Below are 25135 nucleotides of genomic sequence, written 5' to 3' on the forward strand. Positions count from 1 at the left end.
TCTCTCTTACATCATATTAAGAAAATTAAATAATAAAGACATGAGTCTTGTCAGTATCTACCTTCAGCTAGAAAACATATTTTAAATAATTTATTTTCTCTGTTTCTAAAGGACATTATTGGTGTAGCCCAGGTAGTACCCAATTATGTACTCCCCTATCCAGTTGAAGGGAATTTTAGCAGGACAGGTGCACTGTGGAGTGAAACTGTTGGCTTCATCCAGTTTTCCTCCTTCCCCTATAGAGCCAGATCAAGACACTCAGTAACTTAACTATGTACGAAGTTATTAATATACATATAAAAAGAGTTAAAATAGAGCATATATACAAAGGACCTGGGAACTGTGTGCAGTATATATATACAACTCTATGCAAATACTCTGGGTGCAGGTGAAGGATCTGGAAAAAAAAGGGTCTCTGTAAATCTTGTGCACTTATACTTTAGTGAAATACTAATCTACAAAGAATGAGGTGCAAGTTCATAAAATATGAGGCACAGAAACATCAGATGAAAAAGCTAGATCTCTAAAAGGAACAAAAGAGCAGCCTTTGTTGTCCTGGGGTAGCGGCAATTCCCCAAAGATAAGGAGAGGGAAAAGATCCCCATGGCCCTTCAGGCTCCCCACCACCCAGCTTGACTAGCTCATGAAGGGGAACCCTCAAGACCCCCAGGAGTCCTTTTCCTTTGGGGCTTTCCCACCAGCTGCTAGCCTTAACTGATGTCGAGGAATCACTTCTCCCCTGTGGGAATCCCCCTTCCCAGGGCAACTCACAACTCTCTGGGCCCGATGAAGCTGCACTGGTTTCCCCAGGTGAGGCATTTGCTTCCTTAGCAGGGAAGTCCCCAGCTGCTCATGCCTCTCTCCAGCCTGGGCCCTCTCTAGGCTCAGTGCACCATCCTGTGCACCGATGGCCCTTCTATGCTGTGTGTCCAGCCTTGTGCCAGGGGTTGGAGACCTGAGCCACCTTGTGTGGCACTGGGGTCTTGGTCTTCTCCTGTATGCTCTGTGTGCCACCTGTGCACTGTGTTCCTGGCCTTGTTTCAGGTATTAGAGACCTAAGCCACCTCGAGCAGCTCCTGGTCTGCTCCTGGACCCACCGTGCACTGACTGTGCACTGATTGCCTGGCCTCATGCTGGGGTTGGAGACTTGAGCCGTCTCATGCAACTCCCAAGGTCTCGGTCCCCCTCAGACCCTGTGTGCACAGCTGTGCATCACTTACCACACTTCCTCATGGTAGTGCTGGGGGACTCAACTGCTCGCTGCTCCCTAGCTAATGAGGAGGCTTCAGGCTTTTCAAGGGTGTCAGCTCTGCCCTGCTGGGAATCTCTGCCAGCTCTTCTTTGCCTTCTTCTCTATCCCTTGTTGCAGCCGCCTGTGTGCCAGGCATGCTGCCCTTTAAAACAGACCAGTCAAAAGAGAGGTGGGGGTTAGTCCCCTCTCAGGACTGGCTCTTCGCCTTGCCCCTGGGTAGGGGTGGGGCAAGATTCTATCCTGACATCACCTGATTTGTGGGAATGCCCCACCAATTGCTCAGATCCTGTCTGAGCCAGCAAGCTGGGTTGCTGCCAGCAAGCTGTCACATTGGGTTCACATTTTAACACAAGCAGCCTGAACTGAGGCCTATTTGTTGTAGCATAAAACAGAAACAGTTGTAATATTGTAAATATTGTCCCTTTTTTTTGTAAAAGTAGTGTCAAGAAGAGCAAATCCCTAACTTCAACTTGCCATTTTCTGTTTTTCCTTGTATTACTATATCCAAAGCATTAATTACACTAACAGTACTGTAATAGGTATTTGACATTTAGATTCATTGTAGACCTAAACTAGACATGTCAGTGAAGACCCTTGGATTGCATTTACAGGGTGCCAGGCAATTTTTTGTTGAAATACACAACACTCGCTTCTGAACTGGGAGTTCTATAGTTGGGCAATAGAGTGTGCTGGTCCACATACAGTGCACTAATGCAATCATAAAGGGTGCCTACACAAGTTCAGTGAGGCTGCTCCAACATGCTGTAATTTATTGACTCAGCTGGAGCATTGTAATTACCACATTCCAGCAGACTCCAGCGTCATGTGTATCTGCATCCCCATGCTGGAAAATAGTCGTGGGAGTGCTTTAACTAAAGCTTCTTAAATTAACTTTAGTAAAAGAACCCCTGCTGCCATTTTTTAGCGCAGGGATGCTGATACATGTGACACTCTGGGCACTTTAATTAGAGTGGCTCTGAGAGCCACTCTAATTAAAGTATCCCCCACCCCCACTCCCAGGGCAGATGTATAAATGTTTACAGATTCTAGTTTCTGAGCTACTATGCACAGAAGTAGTATGATACATTTCCTAATAGGGTCATAGCAAAGTAGAGCTGGAAGGGACCTTATAGGGTCATTAGTTTATACTTCTGCTCAAGGCAAAATCATTCTTCTTAAACCATCACAGTCAAGTGTCTGTCTAACTTGCTCTTGCAAACTTCCAAAGATAAAGATTCCACAATTTCTTTAGGCAGCTTGTTTCAATGCTTGATTACTTTTACTGTCAGAAAATGTCTTCTAATTGGAATATTAGGACCAAAAAAAATTCACTACAACACTCCCTTGTGCCCCACAGATGCATACATAGTGATTTCTTATTCCTTAGAAAATGACCACCTTACACATTACTTAAGTGAGTTATGTTCCCAAAAGTCAAATATTCATAGATTCATAGATTGTTAGGAGCTGGAAGGGACCTTGCAGATCATTGGGTCCAGCCCCCCCACCACTCTAGGCAGGAAGACAACTGGGGTCAAGTGACCCTAGTGAGGTGACTGTCCTGTCTCTTCTTGAAAACCTCCAGGGTAGGTAACTACACCACCTCTGGAGGGAGTTTATTCCACAGTCTGGACACCCTGACTGTGAAGGAATTTTTTCTGGTATTAAGCCTGAAGCAGCCCTTCAGGAGTTTATATCCATTGGCCCTGACCTTTCCCAGAGCTGTCCTAGTGAACAGTTGTTCACCGAGTTCCTGATGTACTCCTCTGATATAGCAGTAAGCTGCTATCAAGTCCCCTCTCAACCTTCTTTTCTTTATGCTAAAGAAGCCCAGGTCCCTTAGTCTTTCTTTGTATGGCTTGCCTTTCAAGTCCCTGATCATACAGGTGGCTCTTCTCTGGACCCTCTCAATTTTTTTGACATCCTTATTGAAGTGGGGTGCCCAGAACTGGATGCAGTACTCCAATTGCAGTCTCACCAGTGCTGAATATAGTGTGAGTGTCATTTCCTTAGTTTTACATGAGATGCATCATGCATGCCAGCATGTTGTTTGCATTGCTGGCCACCACATCACACTGACAGCTCATGTTCATGCAGTGGTCAATCATTACCCCTAGGTCCCCTTCAGCCATGGTGCAAGTCAGGCTGTCACCTCCGAGCTTGTATGTATGTTGAGAGTTATTTGCCCCCAGATGGGGCACCTTACATTTGGAAGTGTTAAATTTCATCTGGTTCCAGCCTGCCCAACTCTCTAGCCTGTCCAGGTCTGCCTGTATCAGCAACCTCTTTTGGCATGGCCACACTGCCCCATAACTTGGTGTCATCCACAAACTTAGCCAGTGAGCTTTTCACTCCACCATCCAAATCACTGATAAAGATGTTGAAAAGCACTGGTCCAAGTATTGACCCATGAGGGACACCACTGGCCACTTCGCACCAGGATGACATGGATCCATTCATGAGAATTCTCTGGGTCTTACCCTGTAGCCAGTTTCCCACCCACTGAACCATTGAGCAGCTGAGCCCACAATCTTCCTGTTTTCCCAAAAGGATATTGTGGGATACTAGATCAAAAGACTTTTGGAAGTCTAGGCATATAACATCTACCTTGTCTCCCATGTCCAGGTGGGGTGAGACCTCATCATAGAAGGAGAAGGAGATGAGATTGTTAAGACAAGACCTACCTGCAAAACCATGCTGGCTGTCATTCACAATCTTACCTTCCACGAGAGTATCATACATAGATTCTTTAATGAGCTCTTCCAGAATTTTCCCTGAGACCAAGGTTAGGCTGACTGGCCTATAGTTGCCTGGGTCCTCCCTCTTTCCCTTCTTAAGATGGACACATTGTTGGCCCTCTTCCAGTCCTCAGGAATCTCACCTGTGTACCACGAATTCTGAAAGAGCTTTGCCAGGGGTTCCGTAATGACCTCAGCCAGCTCATTTAGCACTCTTGGATGGAGACCATCCAGTCCCTCTGATTTATAAATGTCTAGCTTTTCTAATTGGCATTGCACCCACTCAGCATCCACAGTGGGGAGTATGTCGTTCCCAGCATGCCCCCTATGAGTCTTATCTTGCTTGACTTTGGTCTTGTGAAATACCAAAGCAAAGTGAGCATTCAGGAGTTCAGTTTTTTCCTGAATATTGGTTACCAGCTGTCCCAAGGTGTTAAGCAGGAGTCCCATACTTCCATTTGTTTTCTTTCTACTGCCTCCATACCTAAAGAACAACTTGACTCCCGTGGCTAACCTAAACTCAGTTGCTGTCTTGGCTTTCCTGATCATTTCCCTACAAGTGCTGCCCACTAAAGTATAGTCCTCCTTGAGGACCATCCCTAGCTTCCACTGTGTATATACCTCTTTTTGCTTTTTTAAGAGGACTGCAATGTCCCTATTAAGCCAGGAAGGCTTGTGAATGATCTGACTTTTTCTCTTTGCAGGAATGATGTTCTTTTGTGTTTCGAGGATTGTGTCCTTGAGCAATGGCCACTCTTAGTTCACCCCATTTGCCTTCCCTTCCTGGTCCCTCATTGCCTCTCTTATTAATGTTTTGAGCCTGTCGAAGCCAGTATTCTTGAAGTTCAGGACTTCAATCCTGCTTGTTGATTTGTTGACCTTGTGGCGAACAGTGAACCCAATTATTTCATGTTTGCTGTCACCCAGGTTACCCTCAATGTTCAAGCCACATACCAAATCATCTTCCTTGACCAAGACCAGGTCCAGGAGAGTGTTACCTCTGGTTGGCCCTTGTACTTCCTAGGACAGAAAGAACTCCTCTATCACAGTCAGAAAACTGTGTGAATGATCTGACCTAGCCAAGTATTCCTCCCAGTCTATGTCCAGGTAATTGAAGTCACCCATGACTACCAAGTTCCTTGTGTGTGAAGCCTCTGTCAGTTCTTGAGAGAAGTCCAGATTCAGTTCCTCCCCTTGGTTCAGTACCCTGTAGTAAATGCCTACAGTTAGGTCTCTCTCACTTTGCTCATCCCCCACTCACTGTAGCTTGACCCAGAGGTTTTCAAGCTACTTATCTTTAGAGCCAATGTCAACCTCCAGAGAGGTGTACTGCCTTTTCTCTCTACTCTGTCCTTCGGTGCAGGGTGTATCCCTCTATGGCTATACTTCAGCCATGTGAGGAGTCTCTGTGATCCCAACCAGGTCATATTGCCCACTACAGAGCAGGAGGGCTAGCTCCTCCTGCTTGTTCCCCATGCTCCTGGCATTGGTATACAGGCAGCTGAGGCCCTCAACTGACACCCTCATTTTCTGAAATGCTGTGGAAGAACTATTTGGTTAGCATTTTCAAAAACAGTTGTACTAGTGTCCTCCACAAGGAAACTCTCCTGTGTGCCAGTCCCCAGGCATGCATCCACTTAGACTTTCCCCGTCCCCCAGCAAAATCAGTTTAAAGCCCTGTCCAGTTGACCAGCCATCCTGGATGAAAACAGGGCCTTTACCTCTCTGCATGAGGTGAATGCCATCTCATCCTAGAAGTCCTGTCTCTCTGAAGTGCATGTTGTGATCAAGGTAAGTGAACCTCTCATGGTAGCACCACCATCTGAAGCGTCTGTTGATCTCTTCCATCCAGCCTTCTCTCCTGGGTCTGTGGCCTGCAACAGGGAGCACAGAAGAGAAAACTACTTGAGCCCCTAGGCCCTTGAGCCCAGCCTCCAGAGCCCTATAGTCACTCATGACTCAGTCAGGGTTACCCCTGGCCATGCCATTCATGTCCACATGTATAAGAAGCATGGGGTATGTAGCAGGGCACTAGGGTGCCTGCTACTAACATTAGGAATAAGGACTGCTGAAGCTCCCTAAGACAGCACAGGTGTTGGTTGCTGGAGCAGCCAGGCTGGTCACGTGACTAGAAAGGGGCAGGGCCAGGCCTTTATAAACAGCCCAGGCCAGAGCCTAGCAGCAGTTCCCTTCTGGCAGCCTGAGGTTCAGGAGCTCTGCAGAAGAGCCTAGCAGAGCAGAGATGAGTGGTGCAGCCTGAGCACCTAAGGGGCCGCACCATGGTGAGGGTGGAGAGAACCCTGACTGAGATGCCTTTGCAAGAGGCCTGGCAATCCTATGTTATAGCCAGTAGGCTTATCTTGAGTTGGAGCCGGTTGGCTGGTAGCTTTGCTTTGCTGTTGGACTGTTTGTATAAAACCAGAGGACTGGGAGAGGCTGTAGGAGACAGAGGAGGCCTCATTAGGAGCTCCCCAGTGGAGTAGGGGGGGTTCCTGGGTGCCCTGGGAGGGCACAGTGATTGGTGCTGGAGCTGGCACTGCGGGTAAGCGCCAGAGAGAGGTGTGATGTTGTGGGGTGTTGTGACCCCGGCCCTGTGGTGGGGGGCGGTATTTTTCCCAGTGGGCATAGGCCCGAGAAGGTGGTTCTGGGGGCCAGGTAAGGCTAAGGCCACCTGAGCCCCAACCTTGGGAAGCCTGAGTCGGGCATAGAAGGCCCCAGGGAGGGCGAGGCATGCGAGAAGCGCGGCATAGGCCCCAGGGAGGGCGAGGCGTGCGAGAAGCGCGGCATAGGCCCCAGGGAGGGCGAGGCGTGCGAGAAGCGCGGCATAGGCCCCAGGGAGGGCGAGGCGCGACAGAGCCGAGCACATGATTAGAGGCCGGAGGGGACCGAGCGTGCAACTAGAAGCCTGGAAAAGGGCGAGAGGGTGAACAGAAGCCTGGGGGGGGCGAGTATATTGGGCGCGCATACGGAGGGACCCCAGAGAGAGGGAGTGCGCACATTGAGAGACCCCAGGAAGGGGCGAGCATATGACACAAGAACGTCTGGTACAGCTGCGAGGCTTGGGGCGTGCTAAAGGGGAGGCTGGAGGCACACGTAGCCCATAAGGCTGGGGTGAACCAGGTCAGTACACCGAGGATAGGGGACGGGATATACTTGGGCACCATGTCCAAGGGGACAATAAGGCAGCCTCCCTTATAGAACAATTTAAGATCAAGATGTAGCGGGTGAGCTAGAGGGTGCTGAGTTGCCCTACTTGATATAGTAGGGGTGCTAGAGGGATCACGGCCGCTCGTGCGCCCCGCCCTGTGACAGGGTAATAAAGAAACGGATGAGCCTGGGGATCGTCTTCGCAACAACTCAGATACGGGCCCCAGGGAGGCAGCAGACCTCTCAGGCTTAGTGGTCCACATGGCAAATAGGTCCCTCTGTGCCCCTCATAAAATAGTCCTCCACCACCGACACCTGGTGTCTCACCCTAGGGGTGGGAATACTTACCTCCTGAATACTTACCTCCTTCTTCTGTGTTTCTGGCAGAGACTCCTCCTGTGCAGTGAAGGGAGTGCACCTGTTGTGCAGTGCTGGGGGGGGAGTGACCCTAGCTCTTATGCACTGAATATTTGGTATTTCTGTTAGTAAAGGTAGTTTGGAGTTTATCGACTTCTGGGTCAGACCTGTAAACAGACCTCCCTAACCTGTTGAGAATATTCATGGCCAGGCTCATGCTAAGTATTCCATGGTACCCTGTATGGTTGTAAAGATATGTATCAGTATTCTCATTACAGGAGTAGAGTTTTAATGAAAAAGAATGGCTATGTATAAACATTTGAATTTCACTGTATTGGGTGCTAGTAAAAAAGGAAAAACAAAGACTCTGATGCAGGGGCCCGGTGTGAAATGAGGTCACAAGAAAATATAATATATCATTGTCATTCCATTATTTGCTTATCTGTACTGAAGGAGGGAGGATTTTGTCAGTGAAAGCCCGGTAAAATAGATATGAATTTTAGGAGACTACCTTATGCCATGATTTGGCTTAACAAGAGAATATAAAAAGTACATTTCTGATACATTTGCACTGTAATTCATTTTCATTAAAATCATTTTTTAAATTAAATTCAATAAACATTTTTGTTTTGAAACCTTTTAAAATGAAAAAAAATCTATTAAAACTGGAATACTTTCAAAATTACTGTATCATTTAACTATCCTGTATCCCCATATTTTTGAGTTACTAGATTTTTAACAGTGCCTTTCATACCTCTAATTTGTGAATAGTATTGGCTATACTCTGCTAAAAACCTCTTCAGCGTTGTTTTACATTTCATTGTATTTTAATTTTTCAGATGTTATTGACCTTATGTTTCCAAAAAAAATGTAAGGCAATTAAAGTTCTTTGTAGCTTACTGTCACTGGCACTTTTTTGGGAAACATGCAAGTAATTTAAGGTAATTACCAAGTAATTTATGATAATACTGCATAGCACATGTACATGTTGTCAATAGGAAAGCATAGATCATTTTTCTTGTAATAACTTCTTATGGTAATAAAAATAACTCTTAAGAGTATCAGCTTCTTTAGAGTTAAAAAGCTCATTGAAGATGATATTCCTATACTGTCTAAATATATGTTTTGGGGGGCATTTATTGTAGGTAAATAAGAGTGTTACCAAGTACTTTAAAATTACTATTACTTGCCAATGCCAATATTTTTAAAGTACACAAGATTCTGCCTATCTTCTGTCCTTATGATGGGGATATAAATTATACCCCAGAATATCCATGTAGTAGCTACTTTATCATCAGGTCCAACTTTACTGTAAGCAATCAATGTACTAGAAAGACACTTCATTAATAACACAGATATAATGTCAGCACAAACGTGCTATAAAACATTTTGAAATACTGTCTTAATTGAGTGCTTTAGGTTCTGCCTTTACAGGGCCTGTGAGACTGACTGTTTCAAGTGGCCACCTGGCTGGAAAATCCCATTTTATGTAGAGATTGTTTTGACAGCAGCCAAGCATGAAGATGAAAAAGTAGCGGCTGTTGATAGAGCTGATTTAGTTTCCCTTGAGCATATACCGTTGGATGGTCTTTGGTTCTGTAAGCACGATCTGTAAGTAATGACAACTTAATAGCCCTAAGTTGTGAAGGCCAAAAGGAGGTTATATCAATAATCAGAAAGAAATTTTGTTTTGTATATATCAAATTTTGTTCATAGAATCATAGAAGTAGGGTCAGAAGGGACCTTGTAGATCTTCAAGTCCAACCCCCTGCCTGGGCAGGAGAAAAAACTGAGCTCAACATGTAAATTACAAACAGGATTTTACTAAAATGATCAGTAAGAGAGGGTATAAACAGCATATGAATACAGGATGAAGAAGAGATTATTTTTAGTCTATTTAAAATGCATATAAAATGGTTAGCCATTTAAAAATAAACTATTTTCTTTTCAGATAACAAAGCTTGTTTTCATAGATTAAACTATTCTACAATGCTTTCTAGAAATCTGATTGAAAAAAGGGTTGGAAGGAGAGGATGGAACAGGACATTCATTGACATATTCATTTTTTAAATAGAATTCTATATTTATAGAGTAGAAATATGCTGTTTGATGTACACATGATGAAAAAGATACTTTATTAGGGTTTAATTGAATATTTCTGATTGTGCTTAAAGCCCTAAGTCACCTTCCCCCAGCTAGTTTTGTTTAATGTATTTATATGTATTTAAAATGAGGCATAAAACAATAACCTTTTGTCTTCCCAACTCCCACCATAGGGTAATAGAAAGATGATTTTACGCATTTGTATGTCAGACAGGACAGACAAATGGTTCATTCATGCATAGGAATTATGGTGCATTAATGGGGAGTTCATATGATGTTCTTCTTAAGAATTATTTCCATTAAAAAAGTTATTTGACCACCCAACAGGATATCTACTAAGGTGAGGGACCAACTTTGGATGATACATGTTTCAGAATTTTCTTTTAAACAGGTATAGATCAAATTTATTTGAAGTTCCTGGTAAGGGTCCAAACAAGTTTCTTTTTATTCAAAATCCTTCATAATTCCCTATTAGGTACAGCTGGTTAATTTTTTTCCCCTTTTTTTTTTTGTTAAATCACAGATGAAAAAGTTTCTACTAAAACAGAAACCATTTTTTGGAAAACTTTTGCTTTGGTTCATTTTTTTCCAGCTTTCATTCCCCAACTGGCCAGAGCACAGGGTGCCTCAGTGGAGGGGATGACTTGCTCCTGCAGAGGCACCCTGTGCCCCAGCCCAACCCCTCCCCTCCCTGAAGCATGTGGAGCAGCAAGATAATGTGTCCCACTAAAAGCAGACAGACAAGCAAGGTGCTTGCACTGGGGCACAACGTAGCAGCCTATATTTGTGCTGTTGTAAAAGCAGGCCCTTGCTTGTGTGAACCCAGTCCCAGGATTCAACACTGGGAGAAAGGAAGGAACATGTGGCAGTGCTAGAGCACAGCCCCTGGGCTTTTTGAAAGCAGGAGCTGAGCATGAATGAGGCTGTTGCTCATAATGTGAAAATAACTTCTTATACAGTATAATAACTGCCCTGCCCCCCCGCCCTTATTTACTTCTCCACAATTAGGAGTGACCTAAATTACTTTTTATCACGTGCAACCTTCCTATAACTTTCATTTGTTTACTAAGTCGAGAAGGTATATAAGTGGTACTTATATGTCTATCACTCATAGATATATAAATGATCATTGATAGGTCGGATAGCTCCTATAAAATACCACAATGTTGCAATCTCCAGAGTAAGGCACATATAGGGAGCTTCAAAACACTGGTCTGCACTGCCTTATGGGTATTCCTTTGATGAATAATAACTAAGGTACATCACTCTGACAGAAACACGGCCTTGCTGAGACATTAGGCAGTCAGCAGCAGTTCTTATCAGTTGTTCTCTGGCAAAAGCTATGACTGTCAAGGCATTGAATATCTAGACTCAGTCAGGATTCTGTCTCAGTGGTCTAAAGGAGGCATAACAGGTCTTGGGCATCCTCCACTCCTCCATACACTTGCCTAGACAGTAGACATATACGTCAAAGTGCTTGGTGTGATGGCCATAGGACTCCATACAAGAAGTTTCATCAGGCACCTGACTAGACCTCTTACACATATACCATGATCCAGAGGATTGAGGATTGCCTAGTACTCATTGAAACCATGGTCCTATGTATCAACAATAAATTCTGTCCATTAGGCACCGACGTATGTGCCTGATGCTTGCTGTGACACATGCTAATTAGCACATATTGGAATAGACTCAATCAAGCCTGCCAAATTGTGCTTGCTAGTGGACACCAGCAGCCTCTGCACCATGTGTAGTCAAGCATCCCCATGCTTCAAAATTGTGTCAGTGGCACTTTAACTGAATCTTGTTGAATGAACTTTAGTTAAAGTGCTCCTCCTGCTATTTTGAAGTGTGTGGTGTTGTATACATATGACACTCCAAGATCCACTCTAATTTACACACTCCCTCCTCACCCCCTCTGCCCTAGAGCATGTGTTTAGGTGCCCACTGTGCAGAAAGTTATCGGATATGCTAATTATCCTTGTTCAGATATTTGGAATCTTAATCTAACATGCTATTGCTATTTATTGTCTCTTGTGTTTTATTCTACATTTTTGTCTGAGTTTAGGAAAGTTTACTGACTCCTTTAATCATAGTTTTCCCAAATTTTGCTTCCTGTTAAATAATATTCATGAGTAGATACAAACACTTCTGTTATACTTACTGCCAAAACAAAGAGTTCTGAAGAGAAACTCACAGGGCCACATTCTGTTTTGTCTTTTAACTATTAAGTACACAGCTGGACATAGTACTGTAATACATTCTAACACAGTACAATTTAAAGATAGATTTTTAATTAATAAGCAGAGAGATTTTTGAGAGATATTTAGCTGTGATAGTCTGAAATAAGGCAGGAGACTGTGTAAATATGTGTCTTATAGATTAATTGAATGGGAAATGCATAAGCTTTCATGAACAAGAACTCATGTTATTAGATGTTTTGAAAGAAAATGCATATGAAGCAGGCAGTTATTTGAAAATACTGAAGACAGGGGAGGGAGAGAGATGCAGAAAAATGGGTGGAGAGGCAGTTCTGGGAAAGGCAAACAAGTGATAACTGTGTAGGGGCACAAGGGCTAAAAAAAACCATCCGGGTAATGGGATACAAATCCATAGTCCCTGTTTAGACCATACTTAACACAGTCCAGCCTGTGTATGAATTCTTCTTTCACAATTTCATGAGAGAGTCAGCTTTTAAAATGTTGTTATTATTTGAGGTCAGTGATGAAATGTCCAGAAAAGTTATGTGTTCTGCTACAGGCTTTTATGTGTTTTTGGACTTGCGTCACATGAGTTGCCTCATTCTTCATATAGGGATTGGCCTCTGTGTCCATTATAGACAACATAAGGGCACTGTAAACAGATTATAGCATATATGACAGTGGGAGAGATGCTGATAAATGATCCTTGGATGCTATAATCCATGTTATTTGGTCCAGTAATGATGTGGTCTGTATTGATAAAGGGACACAGCTTACATCTGGATCCAATGCAAATCCTGGAACCTTGCTGATAACATGAGTTATGAAGCCTGTTGCTTGAGAGATGCCACTTGAGGTTTATGGGCTGTCTTCAAGCCAGGACATGGTTCTCACTTTCCAGGTTGGAGTTCCTTAATGATGCATCTAAGTTGTTCAATCTGGAAGCTGTAGGTGACAACTGTAGGTTATCTGTAGGTAGCTAAGGTGTTAAGTAGTGTCCAAACAGGGACTATGGATTCTTATATCATTGTCTGAATTATTTGTGACCTTTTTGTCCCTATGGGTTTTATCACTTCTTTGTCTCTCTCAGCACTGCCCTTTTCACACCTCTCTTCCATCCTTGTCTTTTATATTCACTCTATCTGATCATTTACTCTGTGCATATCCTTTCACAGCATCTGATGAAGTGAACTTTTGCTCACAAATCTTTAATTTTTAATCAGTGTCTCCCTTTGTCCATTACATTTCATATTTTTGCTGCTATATAAAATATAGATGCATTATTGCATAGATGTAATAGTGCATAGCCCATTTATGCACCTCATTGGTGGAATAGTATCCAGCCCTATGTCTTCTAATCAGACAGTGTTCTCTGGTCGGTTTTAAGAAACAGAATTTAGAGAGATTGGTGGGACACAGTGTATCCTTTGGTCAGGTCTACCTATGACTGAAATTTCCATAGATAGATGGATCCAATACAGCACTTACAATATACAAGTACTCAGTATACTGTGTATACTATAGTTAGTATATCTAAAGATAAATAATGGTTTGGTGACAGTTTCTCAGCTCTGAAATAAAGACACAAATGCAATCTTGCATCTGAGGGTACATTTAAGATGAAGTTGGGCATGAAAATAATTTTAAAGAAGATAGACACTGATAGAGTAAATTGCTAAAGTGGTGTATCATAGCTGCACATGTAAATTTCATTACCATTGGAATTTTCAAACTTAAAGTATATATCTTACTTGATAAAATTACTGTGAAAGGCTCTAGACATGGACACTTTTGTTTCTCCTATTTCTTTTAATCAACACTGTTTTTTTCATGATGGAACTTTTAAATTCATTTATTTTTTGTTTTTCTTAAATATTACCTTTAGTTTTATCTAGTTTCTAGCATAGGGTAGGCAATTATTTCAACTTGAGGGCCACTTAGTGAGTTTCGGTGTGCTTTTCATGGCTGCAATGGTAGCCCCACTCCTTGACGGGTGCCCCGCTCCCTGGTCAACATCTTGGGACTACAGTTCCCTCCCCTAACCCCTGATGTTTGCCACTGGATGTCCCTCCCCTTGGCCCCAGAAGAACTTCTGGGAGGCCAAGGTTGCCATCTTTGAACCAGAAGAAAACCAACCATATACTAAAAGTCAAACATCTACTATAATATATTTTAATTTTATCACAAAAATATTTTTGTCATGATTTGTGTAGTGTACATACAGATGATTGCATAATAAGTCAAAAATAAAGTCTTACTCTTGTTTCTTGTGTGTGGAGGGATGTGTGGGGTGTGATTGAGGATGGGTCTGTGTGTACAGTATATGAGTAGTGGGGACAGGGTGTGGGTGTATAGGGTTTGTGAGGGAGGATGGGAGGTTTGGGGACCCTTCACACGTTCTTCCTCATGGCACACAGCCCCTGACACTGCCAGCTGCAGCAGGTGGCAGGCCTTCTTGGCATTTGTGGCCTATGCAGGCATTGCCATTTGGCAGCATGTGGCTCCAGTCAGTGCTGCACATGGCAGCAAGGAGCGCAGTCACACTGGCCCATCTTTATTATGCGGGGCTCCCTGCGGCACATGTGCAGCTCCCAGCACTCACGTGGTGAAGCCCTCTGCAATGGAAGCTGGCTTCCTTCCCAGCCCTGCAGGGAGCCCCATGCAACAAAGGTGGGCTATCTTGGCTGAGCTCCTTGTTGCTATGTGCAGTGCTGGCTAGAGCCATGCACCACTGCGTGGCAGTGTATGCATGGACCATGAGCAGGGGCTGTGCACCACAAGGGGAAGTATGTGGAGGGTCCCCACAGCCTCCACCCTCCCTCACACCCACACTCTGCCCACCTGAGATCCAAACTTCCACTTCCCTGCCCCCACCCCCAGGCATGAGCTCTGTGCTCCCACCAGCCCCAGCCCCACCCTCCATGCTCCTGCTCAGCTGCAGGTCCCTCTCCCCCCACCCCCACTACTTCCATATGTGCTGAGCCAAGCAGGTCCCCTGATAGCTGCAGCACTGGGCTGGGCCCTTCCACACATGAGGGTTGGAGTGAGGCACATGGTCTGAGCAGGGTACAATTAGTTGATTGGCACCCACAAGCAAGATGAAATTGATTGGTGAGCTGAATCTAGCCCATGGGCCATATTTTACCTACCCCTGTTCTGGCATAGGTGAACATTTGCTCTTTTTTGTCTAGAATAGCAATATAAATATAAGTTTAAAGCAGAACCCCACGTAAAATGTTTTAAGTAGTTTCCAATCTATATGTTCCAGCTCTTGGTCTTCATATGTGACACACATACATCTGGGGCAGCATTACCTTTGAAAAATGCTTCTTTAGAACACAGAAAAATGAAGAGAAGTTATAATCATAATTCTCCAACCTGCTCTTATGGCACCAGGAATGTTCTACCTCAATCAGCTACCTTTGTAAATGAAAAATATCTAAATTCCATCTCTCTGTTCTGAAATTGCAACCTCTATAATACTAGATCTCCAATTGCTAAACAAGCTAGCAGTTCATTGAACTTAAAGTTCAAATGGAAATTTTAAAGTGGCTGGTAAAATACAATTATTATGGCATCCAATTCTGCTTCCAGCAATACTCTATAATGTCAGTGTGCTTTTATGTAGTACGCATAAAAACTCAAAGATTAGATGTGATCTAACTAACTCCCATTTGAGAAGATTAGTTATTGAACATAAGAAACCAGTGTACTTATAACAGGGCACAGCATTTATATTTAAAGCAAGGTTACATATAGTATCTAACATACTGTTTTAAACCATCTCGGAAACAGTATGTTAGATACTATATGTAACCTTGGAATCCCAGAATAGAGAGATGAAAGATGATCATTGTGTTGGAAGTAAGACTTTCAATTTTGACATAGAGCAAGCTATCTGTAGTGCAGCACTGCAATACAATGTGTTTTTACACATGCAGGAATAAAGCATGTAAAATATAAATGTATGTTGCAAATCAGTCAGTCTCCAGGAGCCTTTATTAAGTAGTTGAATGGTAGATGGGTTTCATATGTCACAATAAGTAGATGGTGCCTTGACCTGAAATATACAGTATTTGAAATCCCCTGGCATTGTCCCAAGCCATTAGTAATGGCAGCTTGTGTGCAACTAACCCAGCATGTAACAAATGATAGATAAGCTAAAATCTGGGCATCTGTCCATAGCTGAACTGTAAATACAATCCTTCTTCTGCCTTCAGGAAAGCTGCATCTGTCTCATACTTTCTAACATAGAACAATTAAAAGATGACTTTTTAATTAATATCTTGCTATTGGTGTATTAAAGTCCATATCGTTGATGATAAATAGCACCTATGACTGAAAAATTGATGTTGTAGTCTGACTTCATCTAAACATGCTTGTAATTTATAGTTTATCCTGACATTTCTGAATGTGAAACAATCATTGCCATTCATAATGCACATTCATTTTAAAACTGTGACATATTTAACTAGTTTTCTATTTCAAATTTTTTCCTGTGATGAAAGTTTTAACATTGTTTTATATTAATAACTAAACCAAAAATCCCATAAATTAAAGGTTGCATTCTTTTTTTACTCAGAAAATTTTCAGGTCTAAAATTCTGTCTAAGGAAAGAGTATAGAATCTGACTCCATGATTTGCAAACAACATTATTTGTCTGTTTTTAACTAGACCTGAGAAAAAATGTAGTTAAAATATCACATTTGACTTGACATTCTCTTTTTTCTCTCTCCCTCTCCCTCTCCCTCTCTTTCTCTCTCATTTTTAATTCCTACTGCTTATTGTGTATCTTTAATATTGGTTTCCTAAAACAGAAAGTTGCTGTTCCAAATTTACTTTAATACAATTTTATCTTTCTGGATTACTAGGTACAATGATATTACATAGACTTTAACTGAGTACACAATGTGCTCATCATATACTTTATGTACTTTACATAGATTTAGCAAATGTAGTATTATCATTTTATTTCATGGTCAGAGCTGGTCCTGACAAAAACAAGCCTCTGTACAAAATACACAAGGATTTTTTACAGATTGTAAGAGCAAACTGTAAAATGTCTACCTATATCTGCTACCAGGATACTGAGTTGCAGTAAAATTTGTGGGGAGGAAGGGGAATGACACATATTTTATATAAATTAGGAAATTAGGGCTTTCCAAGATATACATTCCTATCATCAGACAATTCTGATAAATTTTTCTTCCCTTGGGGATGTAGGCTGGAAGCAGCAAGTGCCTGTTCCTACTCTCCGTTCCCAGTCCCTGGCCCAGGGAAGAAAACGGGAGTAGTGGCAGATGCTCCACTGCCCTACTGGGCCAAATGGAGAGGGGAGGAGAGTAGTGTGCTGGTGTTCGTTCTTGCAAGATGAATTCTTTTATAGGGAAGATTTTTCCAGGTGTCTACATAAAAGTAGACACCTTTGGGGATGTATTTCCTTTGGGGGAAATTAAATACATACTTATATGCCCCTAGTTTCTACCAGGAGAGTGGTGCTTCTCCCAGTAGAAACATAATATCTGTATGTGTCCATACAAGTATTGAACAATACGGATTTTTTGAGGTTCAGCAAATCTTTATGTACAATATATTTTCTTTTGGTTTTAGTGGAAATTATTGTATAGACAGTAAATATTAGACTAAGGGGCTAAGTATAGACAGTCAAAATGCCCGAAACTGAATTGATTCAGTCTTTGCAGGTTAGTCTAAACTGCAGATATTAAATGGAGAAACAACTGGACACACACTTACTTTTGATTTGGAAATGAAGCTACATGCCCGCAATGGCTCAGGCCAGAAGCTGGGGAGTGCTAAAGCCTGCCTCTCTGGCTTGTAGCCAACATGGACTGTGTGTTTGCTTTTTCTTCCTGCTGCCCCCAAGGTCTCTGGGATTTGCAGTCCACAGTCACAGCTAGCAGTAAGTTTCATTAAGTTTAGCAGCAGGGCAGCTCTGTACTCAGAGGAAGGTAGGTTTAACCCCCTTCCTGGCCCCAAACCCCAGCTGGGGTTTGCCTGGAGGGGGAGGGGCAGTCCCTGCCTTCTCTCCTCCCCCCTTCCTCAACTCTTTTCTGCTGGAGCTGACAGCACAGTTCAGTCCAGCCCAGCACAAGGCTGGAAAGCATGCTGGGATGCTGAAAGACTGTGATTTAACTTGTACCAGGAAAGGGGTCTGGGACAGAAATTTCATAAACTAGTTTGACCCAGATCAGTTAAGTCTGATACTACATTCAACTAGATTTATCTTAAACCAGTTTCAGCCATTTTGAAACTGTTTTATGTGCACCGAGCTTCTTTTCTGTTACAGGTTTAAGCCAGCTTCTGATGACTTAAACCAGTGTAACTCCTGTCCCTAGCCAGGCAGTCCAACTTATAAATGGTCAATAACCACACATCCCAAAGGCCACCCCAGGAGGAGTCACATACCTCCTGAGCTGCACACTGCATGAATGTCCTGCCACTGCACCGCATGCCAGCATAGGTGCTCCCCCATCACCATTGCTGCACTGTGTGCTTGCTCCCCACCAGTGGCACCACATGCCCAAACAGTCCCAACCTCACCTTTCTCACCAACCTGTGTTGTACCACCTTGCTCCCTGGGGCAGAGAGGGGGAGCCTAAAGGCTCCAGTTGCTGTTGCAGCTGGAATGAAGCAGTGTGTGGGGGAAGCAGAGGCCAGTAGCCAAATAGAAGCCTGAGGGGCCACTACTTAACCCTCTTTGGGCTGCATGCAACCTGCAGGTTGCCAGTGGGACAGCCCTGAATTAAACAAAATATTTGAAACACCATGTCTCATTCAGAAAGCAAAGCTTTAGAACCACATTCTTACCTCACGGAGATTCTAGGAGTGTTTTGTCTCTTTGATTAATTCAACAAATTTATTTGGGACTCTACCTGTAATGGGGCAGTGCTAAAAGTAGGGATAGCATAGTCTGGCCCTTAATAACGAAGATGAAATGATAAAAATTGCATTGACACAAAAAGGAATAGATCAAGGCCAGGACTGAGAACTTGAACAAAATCCAATTTAATATTTTATTTTAAAAAATTCAGGATTCAACTTTTCAACTAAAAATGTAGTGTGAAAAAAATCTCTTCGGTATCATAATCAAGAGATTGTCTTGTATTCAGGAAGATAGGTAGTCCATCATACTTTGAGTTCTAGACCGGAAGTCAATGGTAGAACCAAACAAACCACATATCAGAATAAAAAGAGATTTCAGCTAGAGAAAGCAACATTTTAAAGCAGTGAGGGTTGAGACAGACATTGTCTATCAAGTAAATAGAACTAATGATTCCACTTGACTGGAAAAGAAAGTATAGGTTAGACTGAAAGATAATTCTACAAGTACAGTACATGATAATGATATAATATCGGGGCAGATGAATGTATTTGGTTCAACTTGAAGAATAAAAGGTATTTAAAGGGAATAGTATCAGGACTGGGTAAATTCTGGATTGGGGAAAAGTAATGGAAAGGGTAGGGACAACATAGTAAAAGTGATGTGTGCAACTATGTTCCCTTATTTCAGCAGCTTTATTGGTTCAGATACTGGATTGTGCAGAAATACCATCATTTGCTTACAAAGACTTTTGTGGAAAAGGTACTTACACTTATTTCTGTTTTAAATCAGCCAGCAGTTTTATTGTGATGTCAGCTGCACCTGCTTGCCTGATAGTGTCCAAACACCACATTATTTGTTAGGATGGGGTAGAGTAGAGACTGACTACTCAGCAGTGTTTAAACTCTTCTAATTGCATCTTGTGGCATAAAGTCAGCCAGGGCAAGAATCTTGGAGCTACACACCACAAGGATTATAAACCTAGCTAAGCAGTGCAAGCAAAATAAAATGGCCTGCCAGCTGCGCACAGGTTTCAACATTTTGTAAGTATTCACAAGAGAAAACTGTTTTGGGGAGTGTTCATTTCTAATAATGTTTTTATATAATTTTATCCAATAACTTTTTAATCCAAATTGATAAAGTCCCTGGAAAAGGACCAAAATATAGATCTCCCTACTTACAACAAGAGTCAGGCTCTTGCGGGATCTCTATTTTACCCCATTACTTTAGTATCTATTTTTACTTAGTGGTCCAGCTTCAACAGGAAGACTAAAGAGTACCCTATTCTTTCCTGTCAAGTGGGCGATGTTGGCTTGCATCCCCTAGTTGAGGTAAACCTAGAATCAGGCCTCCTACAGCCTGGAAAAGTGACCTAACCACAAGGCTGTTATGAAAAGGTAGCCAATGCCATCAGTCAGAAAGTTCAGTGTTGCTAAACCACAGGTCTGAATGTTTAGTCCCAGATTCTAGTCACTATCTAGTCCCTTACTAGAACTTAGCCCTCTAACATTACAAGACTACCTTATTAGCCAAATAAGTCACAAAATCTATATTCTCACTTTTCTTTTGTCCTCTCTGTTGCTTTTGATTCTTTACATGGAATAAAGCACTTCTTAAATTGCTATAAAACAATTTTGTAGTTAGCCTCCTCTGGCCGAATTGAGTAAAAACTATAGAAATTATCAGGTGCTTCAGGACCAGCTATTGTCAGAAATGAAGTGCTCTTCCATGTTGCTCTCAGGTATGGGGTGAAAGTTTCCCAGTTTTATCCGTGTTCAGTATGTTATTATTTTTGTCAGGCTTTTCAGTACTGCATTATCACATTCTGGAAAATGTTCTTTTTCTCTGGTTTGCTTTGCTTTTGGAGGGGAGTTGCTTCTGTTTTATTTGTTTGATTTGGTTTACTCTGGTACTTCATCTGAAAATTGTTCAGAAATCACTCCCAAGAACCTTGACAAGGGACATTTTCACTCGGGGTCTAACAGGTCACTGTTCCCTAACACAAACTATCTAAATAGCACAACAACTGGTTCCAACTGCCTGTTATGAGAATTTCTGAAAATGTATTATTCCCTGAGACCTGGGTGGGAATAATAAATGATCAAGTGTTTCCTGAAGCAAAAATGTCTCATCTAATCAGGAACTGAAAACAGAACCCCACACAGAGAGTAGACACACCTCTGGAGTTGATCTTCTGGTTGGTATAAGACTAGTTCTTTGTGCTGAAATTCTGTAGGGCACACAATAAGAATAAGCTTACAAAACAACCCATTAAAACAGATTTTGCAGTCCTGATTATCACTTGCACTAAGAATAGGGTTAATGCACTCTTTGGATTCTGTTTCACACGGCTTGGCACACATGTATTAAAGTGACCTCCCCCAAGTTCTTTTCCAGCAAGTTAAAGGAATTAACTTCAGAACTTACCATCAAGATGTCCAACTGCAGAACACATCTCTCAACAGAGGGAATAAACCCTGTATTGCTCAGAACTTGGATACTGAACTGAGGCTAGAACAAAATCTTCTCCCTCCAGATGTGGAAGTGCTGGATCCAGGTAATGTCTTACGACTTTATGAATGCTGGAGACCAGCTTCTTTCATCACCATATGCCTTGTTTCAAAGCTGATGGGCCTCTTTGGGTACAAGGCAAAATGCTACTTTGTGTAGCTTACTGGAAGCACTCTACAATGAATCTTCTTTTGTAGCTGGAAGACCACATTTACAAGTATGTGCCTTTCCCTGAACTGTAGCAAAACCCCCAGCGTTGTTTTGTTTTTTTAATTTTATTTTAAAATACATTTCCTCCCTTTCCTCAACAATTTCTGACTTTTTCTCTCCCTCTCTATTCCCTATAGATAAGTATAAGTGAGCTCAGACTTAGGATAAGCTTTAAACATTTTTATTTTGGTAGCAAGTTTTTGGTTTTGGATATCCACTGTTTTATATTGTATTATCATTAGGTTTGTATTGATTCTTACTGTTGTATATTGTATTATTATCATTTTCATATTAATTGTTATTGTTTCATATGGATATTGTATGGTTTAGGCCTGTGTTTGTAAATGAACCAGAGTCATGTCAAGTTTCCATTTTATGTCAAGCCTCCACCTTGTGTCCTCTGCCTGGGCATCCCATGTTGTAACAATATGATTCATTGTACCTCTCCCATGTAAATTGGTTCCCCGATGCATGAGAATAATCATTGGGAATGATTGAAACACAATGATAGCAGGCCTCTACTAAATGGCCTGTAATGACTGGGACATCACCTCACATTGATTCGTTAAGAACCATGGACCTCACCCAGGAACAGAAACAAGACAAGCATTTGAAAGACAAAAGACCCTGCAGAACCAGCAACTCTCACCATTACAGGCACTCTAAACTACACTTCCCTGCATGGAGCACACATGCTCAGTATGCCAGGGGCAGACCCTTGTCTGGGCATGCCTCCTGTCACTAGGGTTACACAAGGTCTGCTCCTATAAAGAGGAGCAGTGAAGACAGATCCAGTGAGAATGCCATTTCCATCCGGACCAGACCAGTTTCACGTCACCTATCCACCGCAGAGGCCCTGCTGGTGACCCCCTCTGGACAGTGAAGACAGACCCAGTGGGATGCTCTCTCCATCTGGACCAGCACTATGCCATACCACCTATTCACCCAGAGGCCCTGCTGGTGACCCCCCTCTGGACAACACCTATTGGACAAGGACCCCTTTCCAACCTGGAATAGATAGATATTACCTACACACCTGCTCCTACAATTTGGACTCTCTCTGTCTCTCTCTCTCCTCTTGGACTTCAGTGGACTTCACCAAGCCTCTCTAACCCTTGCTGCCATTGTGTGTCGGGGGGAGGGGTGCAAGGGAAGCAATAAAACATTGTGTCACCATCTCCCTGTTCAATAAAACCACTGTCATTTGCAACCTTGAGTTGGGTCATGTTTTACTAAATCCCAGTCCCTTCCTTATCTTAAATTCCAGCCTCATTCTCTCTCTCTCTCTCTCTTAGCTCTAGCCCCCACTCCTCTCCACTAGTTTCCTGATCTCCTCTCAATTCCTATTACCTTTTCTCTGTGACTTTCTGCTGCCTTTCTTTGCTTTCCCAGTACCCCTGCCACCTTTCAGTCTTTTCTGCTGTTTTTCCTGTGATTTTTCTGCTGTCTGCCTCTCTGTTTTCAGGCTTCCCCCACACCTTCTGTAGTCACACCCCCCACTGCAGTTTCCAAGCTCCTCGTGGCTGTCCTGCAGATTTCTCCAGCATCTGAAGCCTTTCTCCAGCTCCCAGCACCTACTGCCATTCCCTGAAACTTCTCCAGCTGTCCCAGAGCCATCCTCTGGCTCCCCACATCCAGAGCCCCTCTTTAACACCCACACTTTCCCTTAGTCCCATTTTCCCTCTCCCCACCTACCTTGTCAGCTCCCCCATTGCTCTGGCTCCAGCCTCTGTGTTGGCATCGCTTCCCTGTTCTACAGGCTTTGGGCATTGTCTTTTAATCAATTAAGATCAATTAACCTAAAGTTCCCCCCCAGCCTCAGTTCTTCAGCCCAGGCCCCTCTAGTCTACCAGTTCTAATCCTGGTCCAGGTGACTTTCATTTCCAGCAACTTTCACTCCCTACACTTCTACTTTCTTACCTTAACCTTTCCCCAGGTATCCCAAGTACACCAAGCACATACATACATACATACATATCACAATACCCAACTTAGGAACTCACTTGTGTGTATGTGTAGGTGGGTAGTATGTGTGTAAATTAGTGTATACACATATATATGCATATATAAATATCATTGTGTGTCTGTGTGGTATATAAATTTGTAATCCACATATGTGTATTGAAATTGCAGGTGTTGGTAACTGGTAACTGATTCTGTCTAAATTTGCATGATATATGAATTAGTGATCTGTGTCTAACTTCTGGGGTGTATAGTGTATATGCTTGAATTGGTGATAGGTATGCATGTGCCTAGGCTGGTTTGGATGTGTGTGTGCCTTAGATGGTAGTGTGCATGTGTATGCACCTAACTGATTTGTGTATTTGTATATGTGCAATTGTACACGATGCCTTCCTGTCTAACAGTGCAATATTGAGATCCTGAGAGTTGGTCTGGCCCCTCTGGACCAACAAACATTATATCTTCCTATACTTAATACTTTCAATACTTATGTCATGACAGTCAGCTTTTTAGTTAAACAGGAAAAACAGGGTAAATCAGCTGAAGATAAGGGCCTGCCCCTGCTCTATACAGCCATCATTCTGGATAAATCTTTGGTACTCATTCTGCCTTTAAAAAATAATGGTATGTGTTATATTCTAGGATGTATTTTATGCATAACACAATAACTGGAACAGTTTGAGTAGCATGGTGATTATGATCTCATCTGGGAGGGCCATAACTTATGATGATGAGGGAGAATAAGCTCTTCTGCCTAATCCATGAGTATATGGTCAAAAGATAAGGTTGTGTCTTTTCAGCATTTCTTTGAATATGATTTTATTTTCCCCCCACCCCCAGGAGTAGGGCATCAAAATCTTCTTGCAATGATGATTGCCAGAAGCTAGTTGGAAGTTAGGTATGATCTGTTAGTGTAATGATGAATTGAAGGTGTTGAGTTAGTGGACATTATGGGTACCTACCAATGACCCTAACCAAGGTTAAATAGATCTAAATGGTCCATTGTGCAACTGTGTACAAGGCTTAGGTCACACTAATAATAGTGTACCCATTCTAAAGTTAGTTCACGTCAAAGGTCAGCTAATTTTACATCAGGTAAAAGTTAACCCTATCTATCAATCATTCACATAATTCAAAGCATGGCCCCAGAAGTAGGAAAGCTCAACCATTTTCCCCACCACCAGGACTTGTGCTGCACCTACCCATCCCCCACACCCCACACACCTGCCTTTGCTATTTTTGGGGTGGACCAGGCAGCCCCTCGAGACTTTCCAGCTACCCCTGAACACCTCCCCCCCACCCCGGCCAAATCATTACTGGACACTTTGCTAGAATGGGAATTAGGATTGTGATTTAAACTGTTAGTACTTTATGATTACTAACATGGCCAGTGAAAGAAATCATTATAATCCTAAAAGCTTGACAGTTTCCTTACACAGGGGTTACAGCAACTTTAAACACAAGAGAGAGAATTTCTGTATTTTTATAATTTTTTTTCAGGAATTCATTGTTTTTAGTAAAAATTTTCTAGTAAAAATCAATGCCTTCTACAAACTATTTAAGAATATATGGCATTCACTTGTAATGCAGAAGATAAAGATTCAATCTCTTATTCTTTTTGACACAAACAAGTGACTTCAACCTCACACACCTTCATTTCACCTGAATGTCTTACCTAGTAATTATTTGCTGGTTCAGTTCAAGTTTTTCTCAGTCTTTCATATTGGCACTATACCACTTTTCAAAAATAATAAGTAGTAACTGTGTCAAAGGCTTTTTTTTTTTTCAACTTGGTCTTCTACAAGTAAAGTAA

Source organism: Crocodylus siamensis, chromosome 1 (genome assembly GCF_052110815.1).
Source record: "Crocodylus siamensis isolate JL-2025a chromosome 1, ASM5211081v1, whole genome shotgun sequence".
Taxonomy (NCBI): domain Eukaryota; kingdom Metazoa; phylum Chordata; order Crocodylia; family Crocodylidae; genus Crocodylus; species Crocodylus siamensis.